This window comes from Telopea speciosissima, chromosome 1 (assembly GCF_018873765.1).
Source record: "Telopea speciosissima isolate NSW1024214 ecotype Mountain lineage chromosome 1, Tspe_v1, whole genome shotgun sequence".
Classification (NCBI taxonomy): domain Eukaryota; kingdom Viridiplantae; phylum Streptophyta; class Magnoliopsida; order Proteales; family Proteaceae; genus Telopea; species Telopea speciosissima.
In genome coordinates this window covers 39,518,670-39,536,695 of record NC_057916.1, presented here as the reverse complement: position 1 = coordinate 39,536,695, position 18,026 = coordinate 39,518,670, and positions in this window count along the sequence as shown.

Here is an 18,026-nt window from a genome sequence, read left to right as displayed (position 1 = left end):
TGTGGCCCTAACCACCTAGTTCTAGTTAGGGTGGGCCAGGCGTGAACCAAGGCTCGGCCATCATCATTGGACCGGGAATAGGGAAGACGCTGGAATGGGGCTGCGCTCCTGACGGTTGGGGGGTGGCCCACGTGTCAAAGACACAGGCAGTACCAGGCATAGGTCTACGTCTCGTAAGGAACGAGGATGGTAAATACGTTGGTGGGGCCCTCCACTGCTGCAGCAGTTGGAGTGAGAGCAGGGATGGTGACTTGCGTGGCAGCACCTGATTAGAGCTTGGGAGATATGGACCGAAGAGGATGTCCTTGGAGGGAGCAGTTGCACAGACTGATAACTGCCAAGGCTTATCTTATATAAGGGGGAGGGCGTATCCGTGAGAGGACACACACAAACACAATGGACAATTGGCATTTCGTGTTATTTACTTTTCATCTACGTTTTCTTTGTCTTGTTCTGCATTCTTTATTGCTATTTATTATTTTCGTTTGAGGCTGAAAGAGATGCAGGGTCACATGCTAAAGGCGACAGTGGTGCACGCAGGGTGTTCACACTTGTATCTGGTATGATTGATTAATGCATTTACAGTTTCAGCTTATTATCGTTTGTGTGTCAATTCCTTTTCTTGTTTTCATTGGGCGATAGCGATTTAGGTTGTAGCCCGTAGTTGTTGGCTTAACCCAAAAGACCTTAGAGCTAGTCAGGCAGGAAGGAAACCTACTAGCCTGGTAAGGAGTCAGATCAGGCTGCTCTTGGCCTCGTTTGAACCTGCACAAAGGTTCTGGCACACCCGTACTATTCGCACCACGTGCGTACCCCATGTGTAAGTGTTTGGGAGTTTTATCACCAACACATTTTTGGCTAGCCCGATGGGACCCTCATAAACCAACGACTGCTATGGTCAAGCAAAAGAAAGGACCAGGACGCCCTCGTATTCAAAAGGAAAATATGGTGGATGAAGAAATGGAGAATCCCATGGCGGCTGAATTTGCAGACCAAGCCGAGGACGAACCATGTGGTTCACATGGCAGTAATGCCAGCCATGACTCAGCACATCAGCTGGCGGTTATGGTGCATGGTGCTATAGACCCCCTCGCGGGCAGTATACAATAGCTTGTGGACGTCTTTAGACCTAGTTTCGATGACTTATGCAACATGATGGCTACGGTTGATAAGTCTGTGGCCAGTCAGCAAAGTCAATTTGAAGAGTTTCGTGAAACCCTTGTTGCCTTAAGGCAACATGCCACGTCAGGGGCAAGACCTAACGCAGCGGTTACACCACCTGATGGGGCTACTATGGGGGCCGAAGGTAGAGGACTTGAGGTAGGCCTAGTAGGCTTGCCGGCTCCGCCCACGTATGGCGACAGTTCGAGCCAAAATCCCGTTGTTGGGGACCAACCTAGGGTTAGTCTCCCAGTGACGATTTCTACCAATCCCTTATATCAGGCCGCCTCACCCAACGTCCCTAACCCTGTTGGGAGCTATGTGGTCAACAACCCTCCCATAGGTGTCCCAGGGGGCGTTAATCAGGCAACAACCTTAAGGGCAGGCCATGTACCTGTAGCAGCTACCCCAGTGGCACTATAGTGGTCAGCTGCCATACATACTGCCCAGGCAGGGGGCGTTAGGCCCAGCCCAGGGGCCAGTAACACGACTGCCACCGGGGCAAACGTTGTTCCCTTAGGAGGGTACCCCCCTTCGGGACGCGGTTATGCGACCACCGGAGTGTCTGGATATAGGCCCGTAGGGGTGTACATCAGGGAAAGTGCGCCTGGAGTCAAACCAAGGCCGGAGGCATTCCCAAACGCTCAGTCCGACTTGGCCTACCACGGCAACCCAGGGCCACCGGACGTGGTGGGGTATCCTGCTACTCCAGGGGCACCGTTGGTGATTGACCGAGGCGAGCTGACCAAGATCATTCAGGACAGCATTAACCCTTTTTACAGGATGACTCCATGTCCTACAGACATGAAGCCTTACCCTGAGTACTTTGACGCAGTGGACCTCGGAAGGAACCCTAAGATTTTGGAATTCACCAAGTTCACGGGCGAGGATAAGGTGTCCACTATCAAACACTTAGCCCGCTTTACGGTCCAGTGTGGTAATTTGGGCGGACTGGAAGCGACCAAGCTCAGGTTGTTCCCCAACTCCCTTATGGGATCGGCCTTCACTTTGTACTTCAATCTACCCTCCAACTCGATCCAGAGCTGGCAGGAGATGGAGGAGCTCTTTCACACTTAGTTCTACTAGACTGAGCCTAAGATTACCATAGGGGACCTGGCCAAAATGACCTAGGAGTCGGGTGAGGCCGTCGAGGGGTTCATTACCCAATTCAAGATGGCCAAGTATAAATGCCCAACCACTTTGCCCGAGACCGAATACGCAAGGATGGCCTTGGGGGGACTCAGTTTTGAGCTCCGAAAAAGGTTTGCTGGTGAGTACTTTGCTGACCTCGGTCAGTTGGTGCTACAGGCTGTGCCCTACGAACAGCTCCTAAAGGAGGAGGGCCAGCGGAAAACGGCTTCTATTGGAACATATTACAAGGATGCAGCTAGTCACGCCTTCGCGTTGCTAGGAAACAGTGAGCAGAAATATGTCGACTATGTGGACTTTGATGTAGACGCTGCAGAAATCGCAGAGGGAAAGCCCTATGTATGTAAGGCTCTAGCCAGGTCGAGTGATCAGGCCAAGCAGGCCGAACCGTCCAAGGCCGCTCCTCAGAGGACCTTTAATTCAAAGGTGACATACTCCTTCGACATTTCAAAGGCTGAACTGATCTTTGACCAGCTGCTCAAGGATAAGCAGATTAAGTTACCATCAGAGCACCAGATACCGCCCAGTCACGAGCTAAAAGACCAGAAATACTGTAAATGGCATAACACATGCACACATGCTACTACTAACTTTGTGTTTTTACATAATGCCTTGCAGAAAGCGATTACGATTGGACAATTGGAGTTCCCTGAAAAGGAAAAAGGGGTCATGATGGTCGATGAAGACCCTTTCCCAGTCAATATGGTCAGCCCCGACTTTTCAAGGATGGTCCGACCGAGAGAGGGTGTAGTGCCGACTGTGAGGATCGGGCAGGAAAGCCATCCACATAGGTAAAATCCAACGGCGCGGTCGACAAGATCCTGTTTGAACCCATGGGCCACTCCCTTCTGCACCCAAGCCAACAGTGGTCGGGCAGCTAGCAATCTGGAGGATGTAATGGGCGAAACGACGTAGGCGTGACTGGCCCCACCTGAGCGACCTAGGGCGCCTGTCATGGGCCAATCCAGTAATGTACCAGCCCAGTCTGAAGAACAAGTCAAGGTCCAGAAGCGACGAAGGAGGGGTAGACGGCCCACGGTGAATCTCCGCTATGAGTTCAGTCCACGAGGAGAAGCGGGGGGGGGGGGGGAAGAACTTGGGACTGGCACACCTAGGTTGAGTGAAGCAACAAGGCTCCATCAGGAAGTCTGTCCCAGTTGTAGTCATCTAATGGAAGGACGATGAAATAGAATCACAGCTTGGTCAGGCCGAGCGCCATTTGATCAGGGCACACAACTCTCCCTTGGGGTTCGAGAGGGGATTAATCCAGCAGACAGAAGGCTGGTTCCTCATCAGGCAACACACACTTCTAGGCCGTCTGCCAAAGACTGGCTTGGGAGGGTTTTAGTAAGGAGGCGCTTGACATATGAACAGTGAGGGCTAGGCTACTCACGCTCTGAATACTCAGGATGGGAGGCCACACAGTACCGGGAGGATCACAGGCCAAGGATGGTTGTTCCTAAGACAGATGGAGAACGATGGAAGGTTGCAAGGCATCCAAAGTTCCCGGCCAACCCTGAACCAGCTCGCCTATCCAGAGCATAGAAAAGAAGATGGTAGAGGAAGAGGGCGGCCCAAAGAAGGCACCAGCAGGCCCAGATCAGCGAAGGCCGCTCCAGGAGGCCCCCCAGGACCAAATCGAAGAAGGCATAAGTTTCGGGGAGCAGAGCAAAGCGATCAAAGGGGCATCGGGGGTAAAAGACCCAGACGCTGCTGTAGAGAAAGAAGGGGCCCTAGAACCAGAGGTGTCAGACTACAAGACCGAGGATAGGGATCCTGAAATCTTCGGAGACGTAATGATAGGCGCCAGCCCAAGAGTTGACAGTACGGACAACAGTGGCCCCATCCACTCACCGGACATCGACTTTGGCGAGCTGGTGGAGATGGTGTGCGGCACGATCCTGACTCAAGTATAGATCTTAATGGTGTACGTCTTGCCAAAGACCTTCCAGTATCAACCCGGATAGGTGACACAACTGGAAGGAGATGTTGATGAAGGGGGTTCACACCCAGAAATATTTGGGATAGAACTGGCGCCCACTCAGGACTAGATCGAGAAGAAGGTAGACCACAATGAGACAGATCAGCAAGGCCCCAAAGATAATGTCAGGGCAGTCGTCACCAGAGAGACAGAATACACTTTCGATAACCCAATGCCACGGGGAAAGGTGGCTAACATATTTGGAGAGTCGACTCGGGAGATGATGCGACATCTGAAGCCATTGTATATCCAGTCTCACATGGACAGCAAACCCGTGTCCCGGGTTTTGGTTGACAACGGAGCAGTAGTAAAATATCTTGCCCTCAAGAATGATGAGGCGTTTTGGCAGGGATGAGACCGATCTGTTGCCAACTGATGTATCGGTCACGAACTTCCGGGTGGCTCCACCAGGCCGAGAGGCGTACTCCCAATTAACTTAAAAGTAGGAGACCACACATCCTTGACAGCCTTCTTTGTCATAGACGCCATGGCTAATTACAACGCCCTGTTAGGACGCGACTGGATCCATGCAAATTCATGCGTCCCATCGTCTTTGTACCAGTTCTTGATATTATGGCAAAAAGGGAGGATTGAGTTGGTGATGGTAAAAAACCAGCCGTTCATGGTTGACGTCAGCCATGCGGAGGCCACTTTGTACGTTGGGTGCATCGGCCCTATCCAGTTCATTGGAACAGATGAGCATGGGAGGCCTACGTCCTTGGTTACCTCGTCTACGGTCCTAGAAGAAGTGTTCCAATTGAAGGGACCGCAGACAAAAGCCCTATCGAATCTCAGAGAATGACGGATGAAGACTGACGAAGACTACTTATGAAGACAAGCCAGAAGGTGGTAGTAGACATAATGCGCCAGCTGACAGTTGCAAGCCTGGTGCAGAAGATGTCTTACGAGGCAGGATTGGTGGCTGAGGTTTCGGCCAAGGAGCAAGCAGTAGCTGGCCCCGAAGTCAGGCTGCAAGATCTGCCACCTGCACTGCCAAAGATGGAGGAAACATTGGCGGAGGTCAAGGATTCGTTGGTAGAAGTAAACCTAGGAACGACCGAGGACCACCAGCCTATTTATGTTAGTGGTCTACTCTCACCCGAGTTAAGGGAGAATATTGTAAGTCTATTAAAGGAATTTAAAGATTGTTTTGCTTAGGATTATTCTGAGATGCCTGATCTAGATCAAAGATTGGTCGAACATCGGTTGCCTATTAAGGATAACTACAGACCGGTAAAATAACTACCCAGGCGAATGGCACTGGACGTCGTCCTGAAGTCAAGGACGAAATCGAACGGTTGCTTAAGGCAGGTTTAATCAAGACCGCCAGGTATGTGGAATGGGTGTCAAACGTAGTGCCAGTCATAAAGAAGAACGGGAAGGTAAGGGTGTGCATCGACTTTAGAGACCTGAACAAGGCTACCCCCAAAGATGAGTACCCAATGCCAGTGGCCGACATGCTGGTTGACGCGGCTGCTAAAAACCGCATCATGTCTTTTAAGGATGGCCACACCTGATATAATTAGATCTTCATTGCGAAAGAGGATGTTCCAAAGACAGCCTTTCGGTGTCCAGGTGCTTTAGGGACGTATGAATGGTTGGTCATGCCGTTCGGGTTAAAGAACGCCGGAGCCACTTACCAGCGGGGGATGAACACCATTTTCCATAATATGATCGGCACCTTTGTGGAAGTTTATATTGACGATGTCGTGGTCAAGTCAAAGCAGGAGCATGAACACTTGGAGCACTTAAGACAGGTGTTCTCTAGGATGAGGAGCCACGGTCTAAAAATGAACCTCTTAAAGTGTGCCTTTGGGGTGGCGGCTGGTAACTTCCTTGGGTTTTTGGTTCATTAGAAAGGGATTGAGGTGGACAAGAACAAGGCTAAGGCCATCCAGGAGGCAAGGCCGCCTACAAACAAAAAGCAGTTACAGAAGTTCCTGGGACAGGTGAATTTCCTCAGGCATTTTATTGCCAACTCCGCAAGACGGAGAAAGGTTTTCTCCTCGTTGCTAAAATTAAAGGTTGACGATGACTTCAAATGGGAGGAGGTCCACCAGGAGGCGTTCGACCAGATAAAGGCCTACTTAACAAAGCCTCCGGTCCTAATGCCTCCAAGAAAAGGGGTACCTCTAAAATTATACATGGCCACGGTGGAAGGTTCAATAGGGAGCCTACTCGCACAAGAAAATGAGGCCGGGAAAGAGCAGGCTGTGTTCCACCTAAGCAGGGCCTTGACGAAAGTGGAGCGGAAGTATCCCGCGATCGAGAAGCTCTATTTGGCATTGTTCTTCTCTTGCTGCAAGCTTAGGTACTATCTATTACCTGCAACGGTGGACATATTTTTCCAGATCGATGTCATCAAGTACATGCTCACACGCCCAATTTCTAGAGGGAGGGTTAGAAAATGGACTCTCGCTCTTACTGAGTTCGCCCTCCAATATGTACCCCAGAAAGCAGTTAAGGGGTAGGTGCTTGCAGATTTTCTAGCATATCACCCGCCCATCGAGGCCACCAAGGAGGTAAAGGAGGTCTCCCTCCTCGGCCTGATGCCGTGGAAGCTTTTCTTCGATGGGTCCAAGATCGAGCAGGCAGCCGGGGTAGGAGTTGTCTTGCGGTCACCAGAAGGAACAGAGACTCAAGTAGCCTTTCGGCTTGACTTCCCTTGTTCAAACAACCAGGCCAAATACGAGGCTCTCATACTAGGGTTGGGCCTACTTTTGGGCCTTAAAGCTGACATCGTGGAGATCATCGGAGACTCATAATTGGTGATCAAGCAGCTGGCTAGGGACTATCGGTGTGAGACCGAACACTTGGTGGACTACCTTGCGCAGGCCAAGAGGATGATCAAGGGATTCTAGGACGTAGTGGTTTGCCACATCCCACGGTCAAGGAATCAGGCCACAAATGGGTTAGGATAGGCGACATCTGGTATCGGTCTGCCAGAGGGCAGTACGGAGAAGACCATAGTCATCAAAAGGCAGGCACGATCCATGATCTCTAAAGGCAACTGCTTAGAGGTCAACCACGTCTAGGACACGCAGCCTGACTGGCGAACACTAATCATCTAGTACTTGAGCAACCCGTGGCCAGGATTTGACCGAAGGATCAGAGACAGGGCCATGGGGTACGTACTAATTGGGGAAGACCTTTACAAAATGGGGAAAGATGACCTATTACTCAAGTGGGTTAGCTTGAATGAAGCAACGTTGGTCATGGCCGAAGTCCACGAGGGCATTTGTGGGGAACACCATGCAAGCCCTAAAATGAGATGGTTGATTCGACGCCATGGGTATTACTGGCCAACTATGACAGTAGATTGTGTCAAGTACGCCAAGGGATGTTGGGCATGTCAGACCCATGGACCAATACAGTGGTTACCAGTGACGGAGTTTAATCCAGTGGTCAAGCCGTGGCCATTCAGGGGATGGGCTATGGACCTCATAGGGAAGATTACCCCGCCAGCTACGTGGGGGCATTGCTTAATTATTGTGGCCATGGATTCTTTTACTAAGTGGGTTGAGGCCGTGCCAATGAAGGGAGTCAGTCAGTCCGAAGTCATCCAGTTCCTCAAAAGTCACATCATTTATAGGTTTGGGCTCCCAGAGACTGTCACATGCAACAATGGGAGCGTTTTCATTGGGGATGATGTGGTGGCATTCGCAGCTGAGTTGGGAATAACATTCACCCATTCCACCCCATACTATGCACAAGGCAACGGTCAGGCCGAGGCACGTAACAAGATTCTCAAGGGATGTTTAGCGAAGGTCATGGATGACAACCCACGAAGATGGGCAGACATGCTTTTTGAGGTTCTATGGGCATTCAGGAAGAAACAACGGACCAACACGGACACTACGCCCTTTGCGTTGACCTATGGCCATGATGCAGTATTACCTGTTGAGGTTAGTGTGAGATCAGCACGAGTGGCATTCCAGCAAGGACTTACGCTAACAGCCTACAGCGAGGCCATGATGGCTGAACTCGATGAACTGGAAGAAGAGCGCTTAGCTGCGCTGGACAGGATGCAGGTTCAGAAGAGGAAAGTTACAGCAATCTACAACAAAAGGATATGCCCAAAGCACTTCCAGGAAGGGGATATCGTCCTGAAGGCCATACTCCCGGTTGGGACGAAAGACCCCAGACTGGGCAAGTGGTCCCCAACATGGGAAGGACCCTTCACGGTCTGTCAGGTGCTCTGGGGTGGGGCCTACAGGCTACATGATCGGGAAGGGTGCGTCCAGATCCAACCTATCAACGGTAAGTTCCTTAAAGCCTTTCATCCTACGATCTGGGATTTGGGGTAAACGTGACAGGGGTGTCGCACCACGGGAGCGAGGCCGCGAGTTAAAGGAAAGCAGGCTTTACTCCTAAAAGAAGTTAGGACACGGCCTGAGTAGGCCAAACAAATAAAAACTAAAAGACAAACAAAGTATCATTATTCTCTTGGCAGGGGAAGGGAAGGCACACATGCCTACTTTAAAAATTCCTGGGGGGTGTTTTCTTGCAGTTTACTCCATTTCCTTTCCATCACGGTTAGGCATTCATTAGCTACGGCCAGATTGGCTTCACGGCTCGGCCTCAGTAACTTCTCCTCCTTAACTTGGGCCTTGGCGGTCCTTGCCTCCATAGATAGGGTCTGAGAGCCAAGAAGTTTCTGCTTGTTGACCTGTCTCAGGGCGGTCCTCTCTGACTGGAGAGCTACGAGCTGGGCCTCCAGGTCCTGAATGTTTCGGTCCAACTGGGCCAGATGGTCTTCTCCTTCTTTCACTTCCTCTCTCACCTTCTTTAGGTCATCCCGTAGCTTTCGGAAATGCTCATCCATGGTGTCGGTCTCCTTGAGAAGGGTTTCGTAGCGCTAGACGTTCTGAAGAGCGAGAGGAACTAAGGTAGTCATGTTAAACATAAATGCAACGGCCCCATCTAGCCAGTCCTTGACTGGGGCTGGGAGATCTGGTAAAGATAGTAGCGTCTGAAGGGCCTCAGCTATAGATGTCAAGTTGCCGGCACCCATGGCCTCACGAAAAGGAGACTGAAAGAAGGACTGCAGGAGCACTTTTACCTCAGTCTCTTTATCATCCTTAGAAGAGCTTAACTCGGCCAAAAGTGCCTCAAGGCCGGCAACTTGAGAGGAAGGAAAGGGTTAGCATCAGCGAGATGTGAGAGATAGCGATGGAATTAAGAAGTATGTACCGTAGGGGTCACTGTAGGGATAACATGGTCTGGGGAGGACGGAGGTTCCGCGTCATGTATTGGAGTTTTGGACCCACTAGGCTCGGTCTCTCCATGACTGCCTGGTGCATTGCCATTGATGTCTTCTTCTTCTTCTTCTTCTTCCTCGGGGCTACCCTCTGATTCATTGGGGGAAGGAGAAGCAGATCCAGATGTTGAGGAGCTAGTAATGAAGACCTGGGTAGTCTGGCATGGCACGGCCTATTTCAGGCACACGCTTGATTGTGTATGGTCTTTCATGTAGCGGGAAGTACCAAAGGGGGATGCAGCTGAGGTGAGGGGCTTGGTGCTTACGGCCTGGCCTTGTAGAAACATGCTAGGGAGTGCGGCCTGAATGGGGAAGGCCCTCGTCGGACTAAGATTCTTGGGTTTCTTACTTGCTGAGGGGAGTTCCTCTTCTTCGTCAAAATCCTCGGTGCCTTCGGGCGATGAGCCATCGTCGCTCCGTGTAGACTGGGCCGAAGAGGTTGGTCGGGCAGAAGATTTGGCTGCAACGATAAGGGGTGTTAGTCCAAAAGCGGGTAGGAGCAACAAAGAAAGGGGACCGGGCATAATGCTTACCAGCGGCTTGCTTGGAGACCGTCGCTTTTTTCTGCTTTGGAGCGGTTGATTGATGACTGACAGTGCCCAAGGCTGAGGGAGGGCGTTTGCCACCTTTGGAGCAAGACTGAAATGGAAGCAGAGCGGTGAAATATGCACCCCACCAGTTTGTGAAGTCTTCGGTCACTGTGGGATCCTGGATGAAGTACTGCAGTTCAAACTTGGAGAGAACTAGGGCATTCAAGGCCAAGGCATGGAGTAGGATGGCCACCTTTGAGTAAACCACCCTTTCGAATTCACAATCTGTAACTGAATAGAAATTGGGACAGGGGATCATCTGGCGTAGACCGAACTGACGCGCACAAAAATGGCGATTGTACATTTCAAACCCATAGGTGTTGTTGCCGGACGGTTTCAGAGTGACGCCGATATGTAAGTCTCGGCAGACTAAAAACCTGCCCCACAGGGCCTGGGTCAATGGAGGGCAATCCATGGCCAGGGAGAGCCATTCAGGGATAGCATCCCGCGATTCGAAGGGAAGATAAAAGCTACCACTAGGATCAGGGTCAAAGGAGGAGAAGAACTGGTAATACTCTTGAAGGGACTTCAAATCGTGAGTGGAAGAAGAAGCAAACAAGTACCTAACCATAGAACAGACTAGGAGTGGTGAGGGCATAGCATACAGGTCAGTGAAATAGGCACGGAGCCACATTTGGAGTAGCCAGAATGGACCACCGCCATAGTCGAAATCAAACTCTGTAATATCGTTGCAGCCCCGGAAGAGGGCGGCCAGGGAAAAGGAGGCCAGATTGACCAATTGGCCTCACGCCAGAGCATTGGTGAGGTGAAGGTAGGTCTTCGAGATCTTGTTAGAGCGGACACAGGCTATGTAGCGACAGATCCAAAAGAGGAAGAAGGCTGTGAGCTCCCGGGCTGAAACAAAACCGTGGGTTTGGCGGTAGGTGCGCAAGTAATGGTTGTAACTAGCTGACTTAGAGAATTCTAGGCCGTGGTCAACCTTGTTGTCCTTGGCGTCGGTCTGGCCTGTCGATGAACCGTTGAACTCCTCCCCTTCGACCTTCAGGCCGGTTTGGGCACCAACATCCAAGAGAGTGGGGCCTGCCATGCCGAATCAGAAATGGAAGGTGTTGGATGACCACGACCAAAACTAAAGGGCGGCCATGAGCAGAGGACGATCGAGGGGAATTAAAGTGGTCGAGAGCTATAGGGCTTGAAGGACGCCGAGGTTGATCAGTAAGTCGGGGCGATCACAGGCTACCCGGTCAACCCAAGTCTTCCAATCCGGAAGGTAGTGAGGTCAGAGTCGCGCGAAGGCTTTACCCTTGAGCTGCAATGGGGTTGGTTTTTGAAAGAGCATTTGTTCTTGGTCGTATTTGGGGAAGTTGGACACATCGGTAGGGTAACAAGTGAACGCAGGGCCTAGCGCGTAGACAGAAGGTTCAGGACAAGGGATTAATACCTCGGGCTGGACAGAACGAGGGAGGAGCGATCGTTTCTACGCCCGAAGGCTTTTCGCCTCCTCTGTCGCCATCAGAGCTGCAGGTTTTCGGGCTATGGAGAGCGGAGGTGAGCAAGGGAGCAATGCTGAGAAGAGCAACACGAAGAGAAGAAGAAGAGGGCGAGGAGTTCGTTAAGCTCTAGAAAATTGGCAAAGGTTTAAAGGGGAGCTGGAAATTGTGCCATCATTATGGCGCTAGGGTTTGAAATTCAAAACCCTAATGGCCCGAGAAGATGAAGCGACGAAGAGGTTTTCGCCTGGCAGAGCAGCTGAAGGTGACTAACTTTTCAGCCACAACCCCCCAGAGCTTGGGCCACGTGGCATCGCTCAGGGAGGTTGTGAGGGGCATTGTTTGCTGCCCAAACCACCTAGTTCTGGTTAGGGTGGGCCAGGCATGAACCAAGGGTAGGCCATCATTGTTGGACCGGGAACAGGGAAGACGCTGGAATGGGGCTGCACTCATGACGGTTGGGGGGTGGCCCACGTGTCAAAGACACAGGCAGTACCAGGCGCAGGTCTACGTCTCGCAAGGAACGAGGATGGTGATGATGTTGGTGGGGCCCACCACTGCTGCAGCAGTTGGAGTGAGAGCAGGGATGGTGGCTTGCGTGGCAGCACCTGATTAGAGCTTGGGAGATATGGACCGAAGAGGATGGCCTTGGAGGGAGCAGTTGCGCAGACTGATAACTGCCAAGGCTTATCTTATATAAGGGGGAGGGCATATCCGTGAGAGGACACACACAAACACACTGGACAACCAGCATTTCGTCTTATTTACTTTTCATTTACGTTTTCTTTGTCTTGTTCTGCATTCTTTATTGCTGTTTATTGTTGTCGTTTGAGGCTGAAAGAGATGCACAGTCACATGCTAAAGGCGACAGTGGTGCACGCAGGGTGTTCACACTTGTATCTGGTATGATTGATTAATGCATTTACAGTTTCAGCTTATCGTTTGTGTGTCAATTCCTTTTCCCGTTTTCATTAGGCGATAACGGTTTAGGCTATAGCCTATAGTTGTTGGCTTAACCCAAAAGACCTTAGAGCTACTCAGGCAGGAGGAAAACATACTAGCCTGGTAAGGAGTCAGATCAGGCTGTTCTCGGCCTCGTTTGAGCCTGCGCAAAGGTTCTGGCAAGCTCTCACTATTCGCACCACGTGCGTACCCCGTGTGTCAGTGTTTGGGAGTTTTATCGCCAACAGTATCCTTTTTAATAATTGATACATGAGAAAATGAGGAAAAACTATATTTTATGTCTAAAAGATGATGGAACAGCTCTCATGGCCAATGGAAGATATCCGCATTTTGAAACCACTGTGAGACTTATAGCGAATTGTCCACATGGCTAATTTCCTGCATCTCAATAAAAGTGTTTCTTCAATTCCTTGTTTGAGTCCTCTGACTTCCGTTTTTGTGCACTCTTTGCATTACCAAAATTCATAGAAGCCCGCAATAAAATTTTGATTAGCAATGATACCCGATCCCCACCCTCCTTGTGTCGCTTTTTTATCGAGGTTTCTATCAAAATGAGAATCGGGGTATCTGATGTGTCATACGCAAGAAAGAAAGATGTTGGAAGTAATGGTGTCTGTGTTTAGGTGGTGGAAATGGTGGTTGCCACGAGGAGAGTAGCATCAATTCTGCTTCCCCTCTAGAAATTTGCTTCATGATTGATAGAGGGTTGGGAGAGACATGCCGAAATGTTAAGCTGTTCCGAGCAAGCCAAAGAAAGTACAAAGTGATGGCGGCTATACTCAGGATGCGGTCTCCATATAATTTTATGATTGAGGGATTGGAGATGAGTTGAGAAAATAGATCATTCATCATGAGGCCGGGCAATTCCTTGGTTCTCTGTCCAAGAGATCCAGCTGCCCATATTCTTTTGGAGTAGGAACATGAGAGAAAGGGGACTCTAATAGATAGATCAGATGGAAAATGATGGCTTTGAAATCCATTAAATAGTCAGGCTTTTAGAGAAAATGATTTGAGGGAGAGAATTCTCTGGAATCCATGATAATTTAACAAGCTATGACTGTTCTTAGGTTTTTCACCTAAAATAGTATATAATAGTTAGTATATATATATGTATGTATGTATGGTAAGAACCTAAAATAGTATTTGATGAGAGATAAGACTAGAAATCTTGTTCATACTTCGTCACACTATATATTCTTTAGAATGGTGACTCCAAGATCCAAGTGTGAGTACACATACGGTGTGTATATTATATAGGATCACACAAGAATCTTGCATGTTTGACCGTCGATTGATAAGGAACAAGATTCTTGTTAGTGAAGTTCAATTGGTCCATTTATTAGGTTTAGAGTTTAAGCACAAGGTTGCTTAAAGCAATACACCCTACATATCAAGTTTGGAATAAACAGGTTGCTACATGCAACTAGTATTTATAGAAAAGACTAGGGTTTTAGGTTAGATAGGCTTTATCAAGTGGGGCCCACCACAGCCTGATTCCTTATTTAAGTAGACTTATATTAAAACATGTATCAGGGTTATAGAATATACCCAACACCCTTGACCTGAGATGTCCTAGCCGTTGCAATTACACATCATTGACTTTGGCGCACCAAAGGTTGATGTCTCCTTCACTATATATCAGTGTACATAGTTCATGGTATTTGATCGTGAATGAGAGTTTCTCAATACAAAATCCTTGTCCTATTGGAAATATCAATGACGAAAAATGTTTGTGTATGATTGGATGGAAATTCGGATCCGGTAATGATTTTGAAAAATGATTATAAAATTTTTAAAAAATTAATATTATTCATAATAGTATTTTATTAAATATTTTTTGAAAAATGTTTTGGCCCAATCATTGACATAGATTCTTTGTATAAGCATATTCACTGGAATTACAGTATTTAATTTACATGCCCTATAGTCTATAATTTGATATTGTTTTAATGGAGGGATTGACATTTAATTTCACTCGATTAAATTTCTAATTTCTATTATTTTGAGAAGATAATGGTATTAACTTATTTATTAATATATTATTATTATCATTAATGAGATTAGTGATAAATATAAAATATTTGGTTTAAGTAAGATTCTCAATGGGATCCTACCTTTTCCCACTTTTGCAGCAAACAAGAACACCTGGGTTGACAAGGAGACTTGCCACTGAAGGGAACCGCCACATATAGACATTGTATGGGATTATGAATCCAAAAACCACACCAACTTGGAGACCCAGTTTAGGTGGGTAACGTACTACAGTTATAAAAGAAGGAAGAAGAGAGGTATCCAACAATTTTAGTTGCCTCCTCTCTCCCACGTTTTTCACTCTCTCCTCTTATTCTCCAAGGCTCTAAATTAGGATTTTTGAAACCCAGAGAGAGAGAGAGAGTAGAGTATGTGATCCAAACAAACGCAAGTGTTGGGTGCAAGTTCCCTGGATTACACGAGTGTGTAATAGCTAAGATCACGTAGAGGAATTATGACTACAGTTTAAAGGTTTGTACGATAAAGTCTACATATGGAAAGAGATTGATCTAATCCTCAAATAATTCAGGCAGTGTCTGACACTCGTTGGGTTTAATTCTCAACAATGGTATCAAAGCCATGTGTTGGGGGGGGGGGGATTAGAAAAACAACATTTTCAACATTTTCTTTGTGATGTGAAAAATACACAAAAACGGTATGTGCAACATCAACCAAAAACACAAAATTAAAACAAGCACATACACAAAAAAGAGTCTGGAGATTTACATAGTTCAGCAAAACCATCTACATCCACGGGGTGTGATTCAATTTCAATTATGAATCAAGAGAAGAGAAAATGGTACAACCCATGCGATTTGACACTCAAACCTATGCATCCATGTACACCCTTCTCTCAACTCTCATTTACTTTACATACCTACCTTGGCTCCTTGCTTAGTCCTTGTATACATGTTGCTCCCACATTGTACTTCTTGGACTCTCACTTGGATTGTCACATCTTGACTCCTCACTTGGATCAACACTTGAATCAACATTAGCCTCACTTTGGAAGACATCTCTCTCTTTTAAAAGGCTCATCACAACTTAGTGGTTTTCTCTCTCCTTAAAGAAAACCCATTAACTGTCTCTCCTCTTCTACTTTGTTGAGCAAGACTATGATTTTCTGTGTCCTTAGAGAGAATCCACTAACTCTCTCTCCTCAATGACTATTCCACAAGATTTGACTTTCTCTCTCCTTAGAGAAAACCCACTCTCTCTCTCTCCTCAATGCTTAATGTCTTCAACCAACAACCCACTTCCACTCTCTTGGAAGTTCCAACATTGTTGAAGACTCAACTCCTCCACTTGAAGACTTCACCTCCCTGAAAAATTCCACATCCTTGGAAACTTCCAACACTTGAAAGACTCCACCTCTTCCACTTATTTGGAAGACTCATCTTTATTGAAGATTCCAACTCATTCTCTTTCTTCTCCATTAGCCCATCTAGACCATTGAACCAAATCTTCAACCCGTCTAGATAAAAGCCACCAAACCCAATACCATGCTAGTTTGGTATGCAAAATCGTAGTTCATTTATTCTGATTTTCAAAATATATATTTTTTTCAGGTTTACTGACCATGCAGGTCAGGTCCACAAGGCAGTAGCACCCGTAAGTACCGCAACACCCACAGGCCACAGCCTTGCGCAGGACTGTAGCTCGCAAAGGCCGCTGCTCCATTCTGCAGTTCCTACCTCAGCTGCCCACAAGCCCTTTTCGCTTCTGCCCAATTGTGCTCGTATGGTTGCAGGCCAGCCGGGAGCCTTGTTGCTAGCCAGCCCACTGTCGTGTGACTTGCTCCTGTGATTGTCTCCGCCGGGTCCTTTTTAGGACTTGCGACTCATCTTAATAAGTTTTTAAAAAAAAATTAAGTTTTCAAATAGTATATAATTCTGTTTTGTAGTTGAGGAAGAGTTGGGGAAGGATTAGGGAAGGTGGGTGTGGTGGCCTCTTCTTCCAGTTGTGAGTGAGTCCTATTGGACTTGCAATACAAAACCAAAAAATTACTTAGATCCACTAGATAAGAACCACAATTACAAGATACGTAGGTTTCAAATTTGTTTTACATCCACTATTTTCTATTTTAAAAAGATATACTTAATCCCCAAATTTGATTAGTATTCATGCCACGGGTTCGAGTTTGGAAATAGGTAAATGTTGCTCCATTGTGACCAAGTGGTCACGGGTTCGAGTTTGAAAACAACCTCTCTACAAAAGCAGGGGTAATGCTGCATACATTATGACACTCCCCAGACCTCGCAGTGGCGGGAGCTTTGTGCACTGGGTATGCATTTTTTACTCATGTCACATGAAAATAAAACAAAAGAAAACTTCCAAAATTACCCCAACCTAATTTAACTGTTTTAAAAACGGTGAAATCCGATGAAAGTGCACCTTAATTGTAGGAGTAGAAATCAAAGCGGTTATTATCCCCTAAAAAATATAAAAACAAAGCTATAGCATCAAATCCAAAGGGAAGTACATCTTAATTGTTTTTGGAGTAAAGGAGCTTTATATTAAAAGGAATAGTTACAAAGTTACAACCTATAGAATTTCTTCCCAGAGGCATCCTCTCGTATTAGGCGAGAAAGAGCATCTAGAAGACTATTTGTACAGAAGTGGATCTCCTGACAAGTGTTTAAAAACCCAGCCAAAAAATCCGCACAAGAGTTAATCTCCCTGACATGGTGAGCGAACACGCAGCTCTTGTAACAATCGCGAAGCTCCAGAATATCACCTAGAAGGCCAAGTACATCTTAATTTTTGAAATAGAAAACAATAGAAACATATATAAAAAAAAAAAAAAAAAGAGGATGGTTCACCCACCATCCTAGGGTTCACCAACCCCTCCTAGGGTTTTAGTATGTTTCAAAATACCTTCCCAATACCTATTCCCACCCTCTCCCACTTTGCTGTGAATGGGATCTCATTCACAGTTGGTGGAAGGAAACTCGGTAATTAAAAAAAAAAAAAGTGAGAGAAACAATTAAAAAAAAAAGTAGAGAAAGTTGTGCGCCCCTTCCCTCCTCTATTTTTCCATCATGGTTTAAAATTAAAACAGATTTTTGGGGCAATTTTGATGTTTACTTTTATTTTATTGTTACATGGCATGACTATTAATCAACATTGGGGATTGAGTAAATCTTTTCAAAATGGAAAGTAGTGGATGTAAAACAAATTTGAAACCTACTTATCTTGTAATTTCCATTCTTGTATAGTACATCTAAGAAATTGTCCCCAAAAAAAGGGGGGTGTTTAGTTCAAGCAAAATACGATACTATTTGCGCTTGTTTTGGAATAGGAAGGAAAATGAAAGCCCATTTGGGCCTATACACAAAACTATCAATGGGCTCAAGTGGGTCCTTATAAAGAGTGGTAATTTGAGACCCAAGTGGGCCTTAACCAATTAATAGGCCCTGATTGAAAATAAGGGAATTTTA